Raw genomic sequence first — 19,874 nt, 5'->3', positions numbered from 1 at the left:
ATTTTGGGAAAAAGAAACGACAGATTGCTGGATTTTTCGGCGGTTAGACAACACGAGGTCTTTTAATAATTTTGCTCCTCTCGTCTTCTCCTCCTTGAAGTGAAACGTGAAGCTGAAGGTTCCGCGCCTGACAGGTGGCGTCTGAGCCTGACTGCGGTGTCATGAGCGAGACGCCGCCTGCTTTTCATGTGTTCGCTGTCAAAACAAGCCAACCGACTCAATCCTGGATATTCCTGACGCTGTGCCATCCGCCATCTTCTCCGCCTCCGCCTCGCTGCACCGGCAGCTGAGATGTTCTCCGTCGTGTTCATCTTCATTTACCTTCATTACCGCGGCAGGAACCTTCTCTGTACAGAGGTCTCCACGGAATTAATGTTGTTTGAGGTTCTTCTCATCCGGACCGGTCATGTGACGACTGCAGCAGATCTTGTTGTGCATGGTGCCTCCATGGATTGGACTTTGCCTGAATGGATTGAAGCCTCAGGCCATTTCTACAGTGTTGCAGGCACAAGGAGGGCCCTGCCATCGGGGAATACCGTTTCCATGGAGGGATGGACTTGGTCACCAACATCATCCACATGAACGCAGGCCCTAAGGTTTCCCATCACCCTCCACCTCCACCGACCTTGCTTCATTCCAGTAATTCAGCAACCAAGGAGCTTTCATGCACTGGGATCATGTGATCAGGGTCGGCCATTAGGAGTGGCCGAGATAAGCGCAGCTCCATCATCTCCTCATGACTTATTCACGCCGCCATTAGGACATGACAGCAGAACGCTCCCCTCACACATGATCCTCGCGCTGCCGTGATGGCATGTGACAGTCCGGTCCCAGTGCACCAGCAAGGCGTCGCTTCCAGTCAGGTGGAGGGATGATCAGCGCTGATGGATGTAGAGAGACATGCGAGAGAGAAACAGGAAGTGTTCCTGAGGAACCACAAAGGAAGAACCCAGTGAGATGCACCCAGAGAAGATGTCCTGTGTGTGTGTATTATAATGATATTATTAGTAGGTTCTCTGTCTGCTGATTCAGCCCATTTCGTATTACACCATACATGACTAGACAGACCTGGTTCCTGATGTTCTCCGTCCCTCCCGCTCTGGTGAGGGTGTAATGGAGTAAGGTTCCACCCCTCCATCTGTCATCATCATCTGCAGCTCTCGCTCCACTCAACACAGGACATTTACACAGGAAAAGAACAAAACTGAGATCTTTTATACAGGACATGTACTGGAACTGTATAAAGAAGCAGATTTAGAACCCTGTATATATTTCTTTATGGAACTGTCCATTTGTGATTCATCTACTGCACGTACAGTGAGTGAGTTGATGGTGAGGAGCTCTCTGTGGTGCTGAAGAACACAACATCAGCACCGAAGATCCAGTACGAGCTCATTTCCTCATTGTCTTTCGATAAGGAACAATATTTTAACATTTAATAGTTTTATCAATTTTTTATATTGATCAGACAATCGAGGACCTAATGAGGCTGAAAACATCATCTAGAAATTCTGCTAATCAGTAGCATGTTTATTACTGTAAATGAATGGACATAATAATACAACACTGCACAGCTGTGTACATGGGGGAGCGGTGTGTCCCCACACACGCCTGTCATTGTGCCCACTGCTCACCAAGGTGATAGTTAAGTACAGAGGACACATTTCGTTGTGTCACCGTGTGCTGTGCTGCAGTGTTTCACAATGACAATCACTTCACTTTCAAAATACAAGATGATGCAACACGTCACGTCCAAACACAACACAACATAAAACACAGACACTCACACCAACGGACAGCCGACCAAGTGTACACGGCTCCTGTAAACTCCGCCCACACCTCTGGCTGTAAATGACTGATGACCGCCCCTGGCGTCACATGACATGTTGGGCATCCTTTAAGCAAGAGTGCAAATCCCAGCATGCATTGCTCCATCTGTTTCAATATAATTTCTGAAAACAATGAAAGAATCACTTATGCTATACCAGATATTAAACGACAGCATAATTTCAAGCACGCACTCACACACACACACACACACACTGTGTACATGTAAACACATCTGCTCAGATTTGTGTGGGCGTGGGTATGTGTGAAACCCCCTCAGTACTACAGTTGCGTGTGTCATTTAATGAGACAAATGGCATTCCGAGTGTTAACATGACGTGAGTGTATGTGGGGCTGTGCGAGTGTCTGTGCGTGAGAGAGAGAGAGAGAGACAGAGAACATGGCGGCATCAGTCAGCGGCGTAATCTCACCGGAGTGAAGCACCATGGGTAATTTCCTTGGCATGCTCAGCTCAGGCCTGCGTTCATTTGTCTTTTCCAGGAAAAACAAGTCGGCCCTAATCTCTGGGAGGAAGTCAAGCACCGCCTCCAAACGGCGCTTTAAAATTCCTGCCCACGGCTCCTCATGGTGTGTGTGTGCGTGAGTGTGTGTGAACACTCGGCCTCATGCAGTGAAAGCAAATAAAAGATTAAACCCTGTGGTCCTATTGGTTTAATCTCCTCTGGGATTCCTGAACCCCTAAAAGCCCTCCAGCCTCCTTCTCCCCTCCCAGATCCCACAGTTCCTCTCCCAAAATAAAAAATACCGTTAGAGTCTCAAGTCTTGGTTCCTCTGTTGGGTTCTTCTTGAACCAGGCAGAGTTCTGGGCAGTATGCACCGCTAGGTGGGCTAGCGGGACCTGAGATCGGAAGGTTGCCGGGTGGAATCCTGAACTGCCAAGGTGCCACTGAGGTCCCCTGGATGAAGGTACCGTCCCCACACAGTGCTCCCCAGGTGCCTGTCAAGGGTTAAATACAGAGGACACATTTCACTGTGTCATCGTGTGCTGTGCTGCAGTGTTTCACAATGACAATCACTTCACTTTCACTTTTGGATCTGGTCCTCTGTGGTCTCACTGTTACGATGTTCTGGACAGCGGGGAACGTGGAGGTGAAGTGGTTCTGTCTGGAAATGAGAGACCCTTGACTTCAGGTTCAGGTCGAGAGTAGAGAAACTTTATTATGCAGGGAGGAGGGCTGTTCCACAAAATGTGTGTGTGTTTCATCTGACTATTATATCCATGTTTGTCATGTGACCAGCTGCCCTCCTTCCCTCCATTTTCTCATGCGCATCTTTCCCCTCCGCGCTGAGTGAATGTGACATGTGGCCAGAGGAGACGGGAATATTTGGGCCAGTGTGACATGTGGCCAGTGGAGACGGGAATAAGCGTGTGTGTGTGTTCATTCAGCAATTTAGGGACAGACATTAATGTGTGGAAAGTCGTCCCGTAATAGCACAGACTTTACTTTACTTTACTTTACTTTACTTTACTTTACTTTACTTGGCAGAGGCTTTTATCCAAAGCGACTTACAAGAGGAAGACACCAGCAATTTTCATTCGGTTTCTATAGATTTTGAGTTTACAAAACTAAGAGCCGTGATAAGGCCCAACTTGTCAAGAATAGAACATGCTCGGAAGTTGTTAAGTGCTAAACTAGAATTAATTTTTTTTTTGTGCAAGTGTGTGCATGTGCGTGTGTTAGTGTAACACGGACTCGTCTGAAATACATTTTGCACAAGTATTTCAGACAGAGGGTGAGACAGACAGACAGACAAAGACTGACAGACAGGGACAGAGAGAGAGAATCACACACAGACAGAGAGACGGAGGGACGGAGGGGGCAGTGGTGGTCTAGTGGGTAAGGAAGCGGGCCCGGTGCCGTCCCCACACACTGCTGCCCGGCGCCTTTCATGGCTGCCCACTGCTCACTGAGGGTGAGGGTTAAATTTCGCCGTGTCACCTGGTTCCACAATGACAGTCACTTCACTCTCAGATAGACGGACTGCTTGACTGCAGTTTTAAACACACACACACACACCTACAATGACGTCAGGTCTCCGCTTTAACTTTTGTTTGTGTCAAAATGGGACACTTGTCTTCTTGTATTTCTGTACATTTTCATATATATAATTAAATGTTATGGAGCAAAAGAAACAAATGTCACCAAATTTTAAAAAGTTTAGTAAAGATACTTTACACACCTACACACCTATCTTACTATCACACACACACACACACACACACATATCTACACCATCTCTCACTCGCGGCCACATGGTCATTTTCAAGCGGCACGTCTAGAACCTTTCAGAACCCGGGGCCATCGGAGCGACAGACAGAGATCAAGTCAGAGGAAGATGAAAATGAGGAGGAAGGAGATGGAGATTTTCTGATTAAGAAGAAGCGGAGGAGAAGGTGAGATGGCAGAAATGGCGAGAGCCGAATAAAGAATGGGTTTCTCGACCGTCCCCCGACGGCAGCCAATCGCGGCGTCCCCTCCGAATTGAACATTAGGAGGAAATGTCATCTCCTCAGAGGTAATTTGCAGCCCATCTACTTTCTAAAAATGCACTTTCCCAAATGGCAGAGGACTTGGGCGCCGCCGCCGCTGGGACTTTTACGCCGGAACTCGTCTCCTGCACGCGCCTGGTGTCGAAATAACCAGAGAAGATAATTACGAAAAAAACAAATGGCAGGAGAAGGAGGGAGGCTTTCAGGCCGCAGACGGCCTTGATGAAGGAAAAGGCGGGCCTTCACTCGGGGAGGGAAGTTCCCCTCGGCCCCCTCCCTCCGTCTCGGCCCGCTCGGCAAGCTGCGGCGCCAAGATAAGGGAGGTGGACCGGAGTTGCGTCAACTCAGCAGCTTGTCGGCGAGATGCCGCTGATCAATAGGCCATTAATCAGAGTTTAGCGCGGCGCGCGGTGACGTGGGGAGGCATGAGAACGCGGGATTACAGCCGGCGGAGGAAAAAAAAGAACAAGATCTGCAGAGCTTTTCACTCCACAAGACAGAGAAGAATCAGATAAAACACACACACGCACACGCACACACACCACAACAGTATTCTGTACTTATGAAACGGATCTTGACATCTGTCCCCTTACAGCACGTCCACTTCTGCAATCCGATTGGACGGTCAATTTTTGGTTCATGTAACATTTGCTGATATGTTGCTAGGCAACCACTACATTACAGTGAAGCAAATGGTAGAATAAAGGACGGTATTTTTTGACATTAACGAAGCCCAGTGAGTTAATTGGTCGTGTAAAGTACGACGAGTCGGAGAACGTCTGGCCGGAGCAGCTTTTAAAAGTTGCCCTGGAGATTTGTGGCGACGGTAAAAACCTCGCCAGTGTAAGAAACAGGCAGTGGATTTACTGTACAAATTAAAAAATGAGGTGAGTGAGGCTGAAAAGCAGCAATTTAAAACTTCCTGTCTGAAAAGTAGAACCCTGACACACACACACACACACAAAGGCTGAGAAGTTTACACTGTCTGCCATTTTGTTCTGCTAACAGCCTTGGACCAATTTGTCAAAGCAGGAGTCGAAATAACAGAGCGGGTCTGAGGCGGGTGGTGTTGGTGCCAACCGAGCGGCCGGTGGCGTGATTTATCACCGTACCCTACAGTTGGCACCACCAGGCCTGAGAAAGGAAGAAAGAAAGAAAGAAAGAGAGAAAGAGGTTCAACACACACACACACACACACACACACTGCAGTGTGTTCAGTCAACAGGGTGAATGTGACCGCAGGACTGGACACTGGTGCCCATTCGTCCAGCTTTACGAAGGGTGTGGACTTGTCAGCAGATAAAAACGATGGACCTGGCAGATATTCACAACTTTTACAGCTCGAAAACCGCGTGAATTACGGTCGGTAATATAACTATCGTTCCTATTTCCCCCCCCAATATTTTAGGTTTCACTAACGCAGCTCAACGTGACGCCATTTAAAATGATTGGGAACAAAATAAAACATATTTCGATGAGCATCGGTAAGCTTAGGGCCTGGTCATTCCAGTTTACTCATAAAATCCACAAAATATGGTTTATGCCAGACGCTGTACCAGCATTTCACCTACACACAATCAATCAAACATTTATACAATTAAACGAAAGTGCATGCATCAGGATTTTACTGATTAATGGTGGTATAAGATCTAAGAACGAGTGTGTGCGAGAGAGAGAGAGAGAGAGAGAGAGAGATCATGATCCCACAATCAGCCGCAAAGCATTGTGGGTGCTGAAGGTGCCACACCTCAGTGGAGCTTCCTCATCATCACATCACAGCCCTCCACCATCCAAAACCAGTTACTATTTACATGCTCTGTGTAACACACACACACACACACACACACACACATTCGCGATGACGAATGTGCTGGAAAACGGCGATAAATCACCTGAGTATAAACACGTCGGGCCTCGCACGAACGAGCCGCCGTGACCCCGTCAGGCCTCGTGACCCCGCCGCCGCGTCCGTTCGGCCGTCCCAGGGGACAGGAGCAGAGGAAGAAGAGGAGAGGACGAGAAGAGGACGTTTAATTGAAAGAGGCGTGGGTAATGTGGGATCGTTTCGGCGACGGGAGGGGTTGATATGAAGCGAATGCGTTCAGACGGCACCGCCGGCCTTTGGCTTAAGACGTCCTGTTGGGGTGCGAGCGGCTGACAGGACGATTTGTCTCCCTGTCTGGAGCTAATAAATGCGCTAATGTTTATTGAAATGGATGTGCGAGTTTAAGTGACTGGAACCCCGCCCCCAAAAGCAGCGCTCAGTTTTCATACAGGAAATGACCAGCGAGGCGGGGCAGGAGCTTTCGAGGTGCGACTAGATGTGGAGTTGGGCCTTGACGCTGCACTGAAGGGCATGTCATTTTTATTCATTTCGAATTACATCGCACCACTACTACTATTCTGTTCTTTTTTAAAACTGTACTGTATACATTTACATATATCTTATACTATACAGTCTCTTGTCTTATCTTATCTTGAAGGTCCCTTTTATGAAAATGAGAGTTTTTGAGATGATTTAACATTAATACGAGGTCCCCAGCCTGTATATGGTCCTGCAGTGGCTAGACATGGTGATGGGTGTAATGAGTGTTTTAATCGTTCTGCTCAGACGCTCGGATCTGGAATTTGTCCCCTTATGTTATCTCTCATGCTTTTTCTAAGGATTGCCGCCCCTCCCCTGAAACGTTATCTCCACCGACCGTCATGGCTTCCAAATGTGTGAAGCTCGTGGTGGGTGATCCCAGTGGGTTCATTTGACTTTTTCTGGAAAAATGCCGACACGACTTTGTGGTTGGTGAGCGGTGTTGGTGACGTCATTTCGCGAATGTCCCCCTCAACTTCTATAGGTCGCTGTCCTCCTCATTAGCATTTAAAGCTCATTGTGGGTCTCATTGTGGCTGTAATTCTGCACCAAAGTTAACCAAGTTCATAATAAGGGACCTTTAAAAACATGGTATTGATGTGTCAGATATTAAATACAACGGATGCATTTTTTACGTGGCTTCTTTTGACAGAATTGTGTATCTGTGTGTGTGTGTGTGTGTGTTATTACATTATCCTTGGCAGGAGCATTCTTGGTTCAGAGAACGTCCCCCACAAAACCCAAAACCCGCCCCGGGGAGCAGATTGTTCTCCCTCGAACCTCCAGGTAGGACGCCAGCCAGCGTGACGCATTATCATATCTACTCTGCTTTTTAAAACTGGCCCGGCCCCGTCCATCACCGACGCCGATAATCAAGTCAGCGATTTCACACGGAGCCGCCCATATTACATTAGAGCCGCATGTGCTGCTACATTACTGACCCATCAGTCAGCAGCTCAACTCAATTAAAGCCAAAAACAGATGGCCTACAACATATGCAAGTGTGTGTCAGTGTGTGTGTGTGTGTGCAAGCATAACAAAAGAGATATAAATGTATATCTGGTATGTGTGTGTATGTGTGTGAGGGCATATGACCTATTGTATATGATTTCTCTCTGTATAAATACACACACATGTTTGTATCTGTGTGTGTGTGTGTGAGTGTGGTTTGATTAGGTTGAGATGTCTGCTCTTAGACAGCCAGATCACATGACAGATGTTGAGGAAGATCAGGGGTCACTTTTGGTTTGTCAGGGATCACAGGCCACCGGAAACCAATCAGCTTTGGGCCGAACTTCTCTGATCTAGAGGTAATTGGTAATTACCCCAACCCCCAAACCCACACACACACCACTCCTCCTGTCACTTTTTTCCTGCCTTCTGCTGTGAGGTGAATGTGAACAACTTGACCAACCTGGTCCATCCCTGGAGCTCGGAGGAATACATGGGATTTCATGACCATTAGCAGGTTGCTGAGGTTCCTCAATGCTCCTCATTTCGCTGGGGATCTTCTCCCATCCTTGGTCCTTGGTCTGAGTTTGTGTTATACTGGGTCATTTACAGCCTTCATAAAACCCAGACTTGTTTAATGCACAGCGAGCACCATGTCCCTGCTGCTCCACCTCCAAATTCCATCGATTTTCGTGTAAAAACCCGGCAAAAACAGGACATCTCCGCGCGGAAGATTAACGAGGGCCAAACCTGGAGGTATGTCAGAGGAAGACGGACAGAACACTAGGGAGCAGAAGTACTCCACGGATGTGAGAGAGAGAGAGCGAGAGAGAGAGAGCGAGCGAGAGCGAGGGGGGGGGGGCTCCGGTGTCAGGCCTGATTTCATTACTGGATGTAATCAGCTCCACACACTAAGTGCTGCTTTAAGTCCTTTCATCTGTGCTCCAGGCGCACTGACCACCCCGCACACAGAGAAGAAGAACACGTCAATTACCCAGAGTCTGTTGACACGAGTGCGGGTCGAGAAACGCGGAGGAAGAGGAGGACATCACGTCACGGCATGGAGACGCGGGGAGAAGAAAACGCGAGAACGTCAGCGGTGGAGGAGCAACCAGAAGAAGAAGAAGAAGAAGAAGAAGAAGTCAGTCTGGGGTCAAGTTCAATTTCATTTAAACCCAAGAACGTTTGTCCAAAGGGACAAAAACAACTCAAAAAAGACAGAAGAAGATTTTTTAAACAATTAACCAATTAACCAGCGATTTCAATCGGAGATGAGTTACAAAGTAACAAAACCACGTAAGACCACAATGGTGTGTGTGTGTGTGTGTGTGTGTGTGTGTGTGTGTGTGTGTAAGTGTGTGCTTCTCCCAGAATACAGGCTGACCTTCAATCCATCATGAATGTGAGGGACCTCTGTGCTGATGTGCGCGCTTGGACCAGATTTCCCATCAGCCACCGGGACTCGGCCTCTTGTCCAGCCAGCGTCTCCTGAGACCCCTGCCCCACGCGGAGGGACGAAGCCCCGCCTCCCCTGCGCTGGGGACCGTCTCCTCCATTATCTGTGTCAGGAGACCCTGCTGAGAGAATCTGAACACACTGATATACACTCACACCCCTCACTGTGTGTGTGAGGCTCTATTAAACACACACACACACACCTGACATGAACACGATCACAGGACATGACTACACTCTCCACACCTTTCTCCCGTGTCCACTGTGATGAGGTCAAAGATCAAATTACTGATGCTGACGACGCCCTGATGTACAGGAGATGAAACTGATAACACAGCGACCTCTCAACTGATCTGAGATCAGACAAAACCAACACACGTGTATGTAGGAGCCCAGATTTACACACACTCTTTACACAGATAACAGGATGCGTTACATGGACTTGAAGGGTCTGTACACAATCTCTTCACACACACACACACACACACACTGTGACAGGAGTGGTGTGTACATCAGGTGATGTCAGAAGGCGGGGACGGGGGTGATGGATGCCGGAGCCTCACAGGGGTCACGGGGACTCGGCTGTCAGTCAGCCACTGCCGAGAGCGGGACAAATAAATCAAACGAGATACAATCAGCACTGCAGCTCGTACACACAAACATACATCACGGAGGCGTACACACACACACACACACACACACACACACACCTGGCGAATTTCCTATCGGTCGGGGTGAGAGCTGCCCCACCCGTCCGCATCGCGTCTCCAGTTTTTACCGAAAGGTCACGTCTATTTATGGGCGCGGCGGGGAGCGAGAAAGGCTCCGATTTTAATACTCTTATCCGAGGAAAAATAAAAACCGCGTCCCATAAGAAGCACCAGGGTCTGACGTCTGGTCAATATTCACCGATTACTGGAGCTGCGTGCAGAACCACGTCAAGCGATTCAGTAAAAAAATGATAATTTACACGGAGATATGAACGTTTACTGCTGTGTGTGCGTATGTGTGTGTGTGCGTGTGGGTGGGTTGGCTGACTGAACAGACATTACGGAACAGATGGTTCGGGTTCTGTGTCTCTCTGGCCGGTGGCCGGCTGCAGCGCCGCACTTCTGCTCGTCACCACGTCCCTGATTTAATGGGCTAATTATCAGAGCGAGAAATGGCGACGTCCAAGTGAAGTTCTCTACTGTAACGCAACACACACACACAACGTTACAAAGAGAACTGGGACGACACGTATGGCACGTAGATGAGAGTGTGAAGGTGAATTGCCCACAATGCACTGCGCGACCCACATTTGTCAGCTTGAGGTGGGACTTAAATATCACGTGCAGCACAATCCACAACCAATATTCATTTACATTTACATTTACCGCATTTACCAGACGTCCTTATCCAGAGTGACTTACAGTCAGTAGTTACAGGGACAGTCCCCCCCTGGAGACACCCGGGGGGGGTCTTGCTCAGGGACACGATGGTAGTAAGTGGGGTTCGAACCCGGGTCTTCTGGTGTGAGTGTGTTACCCGCTAGGCTACTACCACTCATTACCATTCCCATTTATTGTGGCATCTACAGTGACAGGGTGTTAGTAGCCTAGTGGGTAACACACTCGCCTATGAACCAGAAGACCCAGGTTCAAATCCCACTAACTACCATTGACACTTAACCCTAAGTTGCTCCTGGGAGACTGTCCCTGTAACTACTGATTGTAAGTCGCTCTGGATAAGGGCATCTGATAAATGCTGTAAATGTAAATGTAAATGTGACGTTATCACGAGGAGGGCCAATAGGACAGGCACGTTTTCCTGCTTGCGGATCTGTTGTGTGTTTGCAGGTGTGTAGTCGACGCCCAGAGGCGCGTGTGGGGTGCGGCCGCGCCCGCGAGAAGGCCGTCTTCATCACCCCGTCTTCCCCTCGTCGCCTAATGACAATGAGAAGAATTCAAGCAATTTTCCAAATGGATTTCCTCACACCATTTACTCTGCTATTAGAGTGACATCCATAACTGCGGAGAGGATTTAGCACGGAGCGAGAGTGTGTGTGTGTGTGTGTGTGTGTGTGTTCATTCCGGAAGGTCGTTGGGCCGTGTTTCTCCGGCGAATGATGAAGAAACACACACACCGTTTGGCCTGATGGTGGACAGTGGGTGTCGGTCACCTGATGAATGGGGAGTGGTCAGCAGACGGGTGGAGCCGGTGAACACAACGCCATTCGTACCTGACGGCTGTTTTTGATGTTTTTTTATTAGCTGACGACGGGCGCGGCAGTCGGGGGATTTCTAATCGGCGTGAGGCGCTCAATACTTTTCTTTCCAGCTGTCAGACCGTGTGTGTGTGTGTGTGTGTGTGTGTGTGTGTGTGAGACGCTGAGATTGGCCTGTCGCACACTGAAGTGGTGTGTTTGTGCTCGTTTGAGCCTTTAAACTGTCTTATTGAATTTCGATGGTGAGAATAAAGAGTGTTTTTTTTTTTCATGACTCCCGTCAGACTGTTGCAAGAAGTGCAAGAAAATACATAAAAAAGAAGGAAGAGGTTTACCGGGCGGCGGTTACGTCCCCGAGTCCTTTTAAAAGCGGTCTGGCTGTGAGAGAGAGCGAGACACACACACACACACACACACGCGCATACACACAAAGTGTACGTGACCTTCACCAAACAGGTAAACAACGGGTAAACAGCAACTCACGAGCGGCGTGTTTGAATGGAACGAGAAGAGTCGGGGTCGGGCGCCCCCACTCAGCGCCGCCGTTGATGTGCTGAGGTCACGGGTTCAGCTCGGTTATTGCCGTTACGTCGCAGTAGTGAAAGTATTGTGATTGTCTTTGTGATGCACAGCAGCGCAGCACACGGTGCACACAGTGAAATTTGTCCTCTGCATTTAACCCATCACCCTGAGTGAGCTGTGGGCAGCCATGACAGGCGCCCGGGGAGCAGTGTGTGGGGACGGTGCTTTGCTCAGTGGCACCTCGGTGTTTTTTTGATCGGATCGGGGTTCGAACCGGCAACCTTCTGATTATGGGGCTGCTTCCTTAACCGCTAGGCCCCCACTGCCCCCAAATCGTCCTTTTCGTCCCTGGGTGGGCCAAAATAACATTCCCATCAGCCACCATTCAATCAAAGTCCAGATTGGGCCCGGGTTACATGCAGGGGCAGCTTCATTCTGGGTTTTAGTCCGAGAACTACGATTTAGTACGGTAACATCTGGAATAACAATAAAATGTGAAGGTAGGGATTCCTCTGCAGATTTAATTAGATGAAGGATGGAGAAAGGGCGGCTACGGGAGACTCTGAGAGTTGGAGGACAGACGGTGATGTCCCCCCGAGGTTGTCGCTACAAGGGCGTGGCCGCCGTCTCTGTCGCAGCTGCCGGGTGACGTTCCACAATGGGCCCGAGTTAATTAGGGACGTGTCACACACCGAACCGAGTCCAGACAACATCCGCCGCCCACCTGCGGAGAAAAACACTGCTCGGCGCTGAAACGAATGACCTCATTAATATCTCCACATGTCTCGCGGCGTACCCGCCGCTCATTCTTCTCGCCCTTTTCCCCCCTCGTTTGACGGGCGCCGAGTCAGAAGGGCCGCTTGATGAACGCGGTGTCAGCCCCAATGTGCCCTTGTCTTTCTGTCTCCGGGCTTTTTTCGCCGGGCCGCGATTTTTTTTCCAAAGAACTTCCCGTGAAAGTCACCACTCTGAACTCGGTCCAGTCTGGAGCCCGACATTCTGAAGGAAGCAGGAGGCGAGAAGCAGATCCGGGGTCACGTACCCGCCCAGACCCGTTCGGCCCCCCAAACAGACCCGCAATCGGAAGGTTGCCGGTTCGAATCCTCAGTGGTGCCACGTGAGGCATTAAAGAAGAACCACCACACAAGAACAGAACGAGAACAGTGGCATGCGGTCCATACAAGGTCTCGGCCTGCATGGTTTCATCAGCTTTCTACCTGGTGCTGTGCAGAGGACGGATAAAAAAATGTATATTTTTAATAACGATAAGAAACCATGCTGCTCAGAATCATCCAACTTAGCATTTGTGGTTTGTGGGTTTGACTAGTAAAAGCCGTGCATGTTTTTTTAACCAAGCTATATGGTTTTTAATGTTTCTACCCTGGAATCAGGGAATGTTCCACCAAGATTGGTTGGTTTTAGATGTACCAGAGCATCAGGCCCATAGGTCTGGACAGTCTTGGCTGTCTCTATTCTCTCTAGAATGGACAAATAACTCTTCTGTGGACACTAATAATGGACTCTTTAATACCAGTCCTGCAGTTACTGCATCTTATTCTGTCCTGGATGGCAACAAATCTCCAAAAGATTTTCAGAATAGGTCTGATTTTTGGGGGGTGCCGTCTGTCCGTCGAAGCTCATTGAATTGTCGTTCGCTCAAAAGAACCCCAAACACAGTCTTCTTTTCTGCATTTGAGTCCACCTGACTCAACTCGGAAGCGCCTGATTGGCTGAGAACGGAGCGCCGGTGTGGAACTGGAGGAAATAGAGAGGCTCTAATCAGTCGGTGGTCAGACTCATTCACAGATAAACGCTCTTTATTCTTCCGTCCTCTTTTCAGGATGGAAGGGGGAGCAGGCAGGGTTGGGTACCGCACCTGTCTGGGGTTAAATGGCGCTTTGATTGGTGGGCATGGAAGGAGACTCCATGGCGACAGAGAGGAAGCCGGAACACATCTGCTGTCGGGGCGCAGCAAAGCCCCGTAAGACCCCCGAACACCTGTACCATTGTCCAGGGAAGGCGAGATAAAGAGCAGAAACATGACACAGAGGCAGGCTGGCTTCACCCTCATTCACTCGTAATGCCATGTAAGAGAAGGACTTACATGGTGCATGACATTTATGTGATGAACTGTAAATGCAAAGGTTCATTCTCTGTATATGATTTATGGAATTTCAAGTAGTTTTACTGAGCAGAGGTGTCTGGAGTTCAGAATTTCACTTACTGAGGCCAGTACACAAACCAACTTTCTCTACTAGTTCAGCAAATGAAGCCAGGGGTCAGGCAGCAATGACCTTTAAGATGAAACGAGGAACCGAGGAAATCGGGTTCTAGCATCAGGCAGCTCCTCCAACTCCTGGAACAGGGAGTGAAAACAGGGACTATATATATCAGCAAATATCAGCAAATTGCTCTCACCGAGACTAGTTCCTTTCTACACCATATTTCCATGTACAAGTATGTTTATTGAAGTGCTTAATGCAGCAGAATAAATTAAAGCTGGCGTGAGCATGTTTTTGTCTGCTGCATTTTTTTGTTGAGTTCAGCTGAAAGTGAAAAAGTGAAGTGGAGACCTGTGTGTGCTCTGCTTTTAACCCATGACAGGCACCCAGGGAGCAGTGTTTGGGGATGATACTTTGCTCAGTGGCACCTCGGGATTCAAACCGGCAACCTTCTGACCACTGTCCCTAGCTAGTTTCCCTTCACAATCTGCTAACTGTTGTGTATGTTTATTTATAAGCGCTGGAAAATACTAATGCGCTGATTGAAACATATTGAATGAAATAAACGTCTCAAACTTGATTTAAAAACTTGTGTTTTTAGCTGATTTCCTAGCTAGTAAGCGAACTAACCAGCCTTGATGTTACTGCATCAAGCTGTGTTCTTAATAGAATGTCGCTGATGCTAAAATGCTAACCTGAAAGTTGTAACCATGTTCAGATTTTGACAGCATGATAATAGCTATTAACCAGAAACCAAAATTCCAAGACAAATTTTTGATGGGCCTGTCCCGGCGTTGGTCACAGGAACGCGCGTGGCCTCTAAAGCTGGTGGTTTTATGAAGTAGCCGATGGTACAGGCGGTCACGTGAAATTTGGAGACGCTAATGCTAGCATGCTTACATCAGAGATGCTAACAGGGCGGGGCAAGATGCATCACGTTAAATTTGGTGACATTTGGAGAATTAATCTATAATAGCATTAATCCTTGTAGGGCCCCCTTTGTTGGCAATGACACTCTAGCAGTACTACTTGTAAGGGGCCCCATTTTAAAAATGCTACCAATGCTAAAATTAGCATTCAATAGATTCCTATAGGGAATTGACCCTGTTTGAGCATCAATAGCTCAGACACGCCATCTCCCACTCGCTTATAAAAGCACACCTCACACGATAAAGTACTAATTTTTGATATATAGCTTACCGATGTGCATGCTTTGGTACGACCCGCATTAAGTGCCGAATAAAGTCACTAAAAAAATACATAAAAAAAAAATTTTTTTAAAATTGTGCGTGATCCGGACAGAGGCAAGCCATATGTCAATACGTCGGTCTTGGCAAGATCTACGAAACAACATCATGTCTAACCATCTGGACACAAAGTCCCAAAAAGTCAAGTTTTGGACAAGAATAATAAACGAGTTCCGAAAATGCTTTTGGGGGAATTGCGCGTGGACCGTAAATCCCACTGAGCCAAGCCATATGTCAAACTGTGCGGAATGAAAAGTCATGACATGAAATTCGTGACCATGTCAGTGCAAATTCTAATAAAACCCCAGTTTTTTCACACTTTTTCAAGTCTGTGGGCGTACCATAGGCCCCAATGAAGCCACCAATATGTCATGTTGTGCAGAGAGGTCAGGCCTTTGGTCTTAGAGTGGCAGCTTTGAATGTAACGCATCTTCTTTTTGCCTTTTCCCAGTTTTCCGGGTTTTTCCACCGACTCGCCCGATATGTCGGTGGAAGGACCCTAGCTTTAATGGGTATGCACAGTAGTAAATGGTTTGTCCCAGCACAATAGTAGTAAAAGTACTGAATTCCCAGCACAATAGTAAATGGTCTGTCATACTGACAGGCCCAAATCATAAGGACGTTGGTCTCCTCATCGACAATTAGCAGTCAGTGTTTTGGAGGTGGCGGACCTCACTTTAATGAACGTTAATCTGATCAAAATTTAGAAACTGAATGTACGAATGTTGAAATCTGAAAGTCTCAACAGGAGCTGTTAGCCTGCAGCAGATTAAACCCACGACAGGAGGAGCCTCTGGTGTTCCTAATCCGTTCGTCCTGTTGAACACCTTCTCCAGACCGCTCCTGGTGTGTGAACTGAGATTACGTGATCAATGCTTCTGAGCTGCAAGCACGGAGAGGTCAAACGCTGTGTTTATTATGGCTGCTTGTCAGGGATTAGCTTAGTTTATTTCTCCCTTTATTCGCTCCCCCGGCCTTCATCTCTCACTCGCTCGTTTAAACACAAGTGGTGCTCTCTCTCGCTGCCAGGCGAGCTCCTTCCGTTCCGAGTCTGGCTCTCTGTTTTTGCTCGCTGATGAATTGATCGCGATTCCGGCTGCCGCTGGCGTCATCCCTGCATCGCCCAGAAGACCAGTCAAGCAGGAGGAGCGAGTTGGAGGTACGGAGGTACAGGAGGAGCGAGTTGGGAACAACATTGATTGAAATTGATTTAAAAAGTTTCAATTAGGTTCTCTTGAGTCTATGAAAAATGCCTTGATGCTCAGGTTAGATACAACATGCACAACGCTGCGAGTTGGTCCCGTTTTGGGCGGATCGATAGATAGGTAGATCATCCCAGAGGGAAGTTTATATTTTAACATGAGTTCAACTCTGATCGTCACACTGGACCAACATAAAAAAAATAAAAAATAATAATGTTCCTCTTTTCTGCCCCCTCTTGTTCAGGCAGGACCAGCATTTGTTCAAGAAGACGAGGCATGAAAGGTCCATGTTCTACTGCACCTTTAATCTCCTCCACCTTGTTGTGGTTTTTATACAATTACATTCAGGCCCTCAGCAACATTTTCCGTCAAGTTATTGGCTTCTTTCTTCTTCTGCTGTGGATGGAGAGGCCGGTTGGCCCACGTTGCTCTGGCTCATCCATTATTCGCTATCGCCTAGTGCCGCTCCCATTTCCATTCCGTTCCTGCCGCTACAGTCGCTGAGGTCTCATTCACACACAGACACACGGGCAAACAAATAAACCGATGGGGGCTGGAGATCAGCACCGCAATTACCTGGGTCCACCGGCACGGCCCCGGCCCGACTTTAATGCAGATTCCTCTCTCCCCCGGTATTATTACCCCGCTCCGTCTTTCTCTCGGCCGAGGGCAGTAATGACCCGTCGCTGCTATCTCCGCCAGATCGGCCGCCTGTGAGGCTGATACTGAAGGGCCAATCAATCCTACAGCGGTTTTACGGCCCCAGACAGGCCCCCAATCATGCGGGCGACAGCAGAGGAAGCGCCTCGCCCATTAATATTCCTCAAGGAGGACAGGAGGGAGAGAGCGGAGGAGAGAGTAAGAAAAGGAAGCCTTGTTGTCTCGCGTGACCCGTCTTTCGAGCGTCCGCGGAGCGGAGGACTGTGGGATATCTGCAGCCCCTCCCACCACACGAACCAGCCCCCAGACGCTTCTACACGCTGTGGACACCTGGTACCTCACCTGACTGACTCCTGCTCTGCGCTTTCAATTAGAAACACAAGAATAAAGAAGATCCAACTGGCATAAAGACAGAAGAAATGGTCCAACACGGAACGGGAATAAAATGCTCTTGTGGTTTTAGAGCTGATGGCTTTTTCATGCATCAACAGACGGCCGACGTCCTCAACCGTTAATGATCCATACGAGCATTTTTCACCCAGGAATGAATAATCACTTTTAGGATGAGACCTATTCAGAATCTTATTATAGTGAAGATGGAAAAGACTTGTCAGGCGATCAAAGTGGTCTCGGAACTCCTGGTGGACAAAAATTATTATTCCACACTGGTGAGAAAGAACAGGCCAAAAATGGAATAAAGATTAAAGCACAAATATCAGGCAGCTGATCAAAATGTTCATCAATTTGAACAGATAAATGGCATGAAAACGTCAATGTTTAATGCATATATATATGCAGATTTAATGCATATATATATATATATATATATATATATATACACACACACACACACACACACACACACACACACACACACAAGACCCAATAATCAGGTGAACAGGTACCACCGAACTGGAGACTTTTGCACCCAGTGGCACTGGCTCTTTCTCATTTACATTTGAAGATTGTCATTTCAGCTACAGACAGTACATAGTGAAACAACATTTACATTTACAGTCTTACAGTCAGTAGTTACAGGGACAGTCCCCCCCTGGACACACTCAGGGTTAAGTGTCTTGCTCAGGGACACGATGGTAGTAAGCGAGGTTTGAACCTGGGTCTTCTGGTTCATAGGTGAGCGTGTTACCCACTAGGCTCCTACCACCTCATGGATACAATGGTGGTACGTTGGGTTTGAATATGGGACAGTGGGGTGTTCTGCTTAATAGGCGAGTCTCTAACCCACTAGGCCACCAACCTGTTACATGGAAAATTACTCAAGTATTTGAGTAGGGAATATGGATCATATGTCAGAGGTCATATCTGTTATATATGTAGTGTTTTGCCCCACACTGAATGTTCAATTTTAGTCTCAAACATGTTCCATTTGTTGCCAAATACAAATATTTTATACAAAGCCATAATGAACTGCGCATGATTATCATTTACGACGATGCCGTGGCTTGTGCCGAGCTGCTGTGGAGCGCTGCTGGATGTCGTTCTTGGCGCGGTGAAAAACGAGCGATGATCAAGTCTGTCTCTCCGAGTTAATGTGACGGGGACGATCATTCTCTGGCAGGTGAGAGGTGCATTTCCACCTTCTTCCTTTATTTTCCTGTCAGGCCCTTTCTCCTCCGCACCGCAGAGCTGCCATCTGCGCTCCCCCATTTAAAGTCAGATCAGAGACGGCAGCCGCCTCGCTCGAACCATGACTTCACCGCCACCAATTCTGTCTCAGGAAGGAAAACAAGAGACGCAATCTTCCGATGCTCCGCCGCCCGGCCATGCGGCGCATATTAAGCGCGGCCGACATCCGATTCCTTTCAGCCGCTCGGCGGTGGAAATCTTCCGTCTGTTTATCCAACCTTGAGTTTCATCCTCACTTAATGAATACTGATCTGCAGAAATCAATGGCCGTCCGGAGGAGCGGAGCAGTCGGCGAGGGGAAGAGCGAGGCCGGGGCTCACGTGGCGAGGGGACGAGAAAATAAATACGGGGGCCATCAGGCGAACGCCGGGCACTTTCCTGGATGGCTGCACTACGGAAAAAGCCACTGGCCTCATCCAGACGTCCCGCGGAGAACAGAAGGAGTCCTTGTTACCCATGAGCCCTTGCAGCTCCCATCGATCAGTGCCTGGATGCTTAATCTGCAAAGGCTACTTTAAAGATGCCGACTTTGACATGTGACCCCGGCGATTAAAATGTCCCTATGAAAGTTGAGCATGATTTAATCAGAACTACTGAGACAGTGGAGTACGGAACAAATTTCTACACTAATTTTGCTCTCCCTTCTCGACACAGTGGAGTACGGAACAAATTTCTACACTAATTCTGCTCTCCCTTCTTACTGTTGTGGGGTACAGAACCAAATTCTACTCTAATTCTGCTCTCCCTTCTTACTGTTGTGGAGTACGGAACAAATTTCTCCTCTAATTCTGCTCTCCCTTCTTACTGTTGTGGAGTACGGAACAAATTTCTACACTAATTCTGCTCCCCATTCTTACTGTTGTGGAGTACGGAACAAATTTCTCCTCTAATTCTGCTCTCCCTTCTTACTGTTGTGGAGTACAGAACCAAATTCTAAACTAATTCTGCTCTCCGTTCTTACTGTTGTGGAGTACGGAACAAATTTCTACACTAATTCTGCTCCCCATTCTTACTGTTGTGGAGTACAGAACCAAATTCTAAACTAATTCTGCTCTCCC

The 19,874-nt window shown here is 48.1% G+C and overlaps 1 long non-coding RNA gene across 2 annotated transcripts; it reads right to left on the bottom strand.

Annotated features, from left to right (window-relative positions):
* Positions 1 to 1,812: 1,812 nt before the first annotated feature.
* Positions 1,813 to 9,572, bottom strand: LOC114797168 (uncharacterized). Of its 2 annotated transcripts, none has more exons than XR_003750815.1 (3): positions 9,040 to 9,572; positions 2,259 to 2,785; positions 1,813 to 1,952 (listed from the first exon to the last, which is right to left on the bottom strand). It is a non-coding gene; the product is annotated as an uncharacterized LOC114797168 (long non-coding RNA). The 2 variants fall into 2 exon arrangements; XR_003750816.1 differs by having other exon boundaries at positions 1,865 to 1,952; positions 2,594 to 2,785.
* Positions 9,573 to 19,874: the final 10,302 nt, after the last annotated feature.

The sequence above is a fragment of the Denticeps clupeoides genome, chromosome 9 (genome assembly GCF_900700375.1).
Source record: "Denticeps clupeoides chromosome 9, fDenClu1.1, whole genome shotgun sequence".
In the NCBI taxonomy this organism is placed as follows: domain Eukaryota; kingdom Metazoa; phylum Chordata; class Actinopteri; order Clupeiformes; family Denticipitidae; genus Denticeps; species Denticeps clupeoides.
The sequence above is the reverse complement of the archived record's forward strand: the minus strand, read 5'-3'. Positions and strand labels throughout refer to the sequence as shown.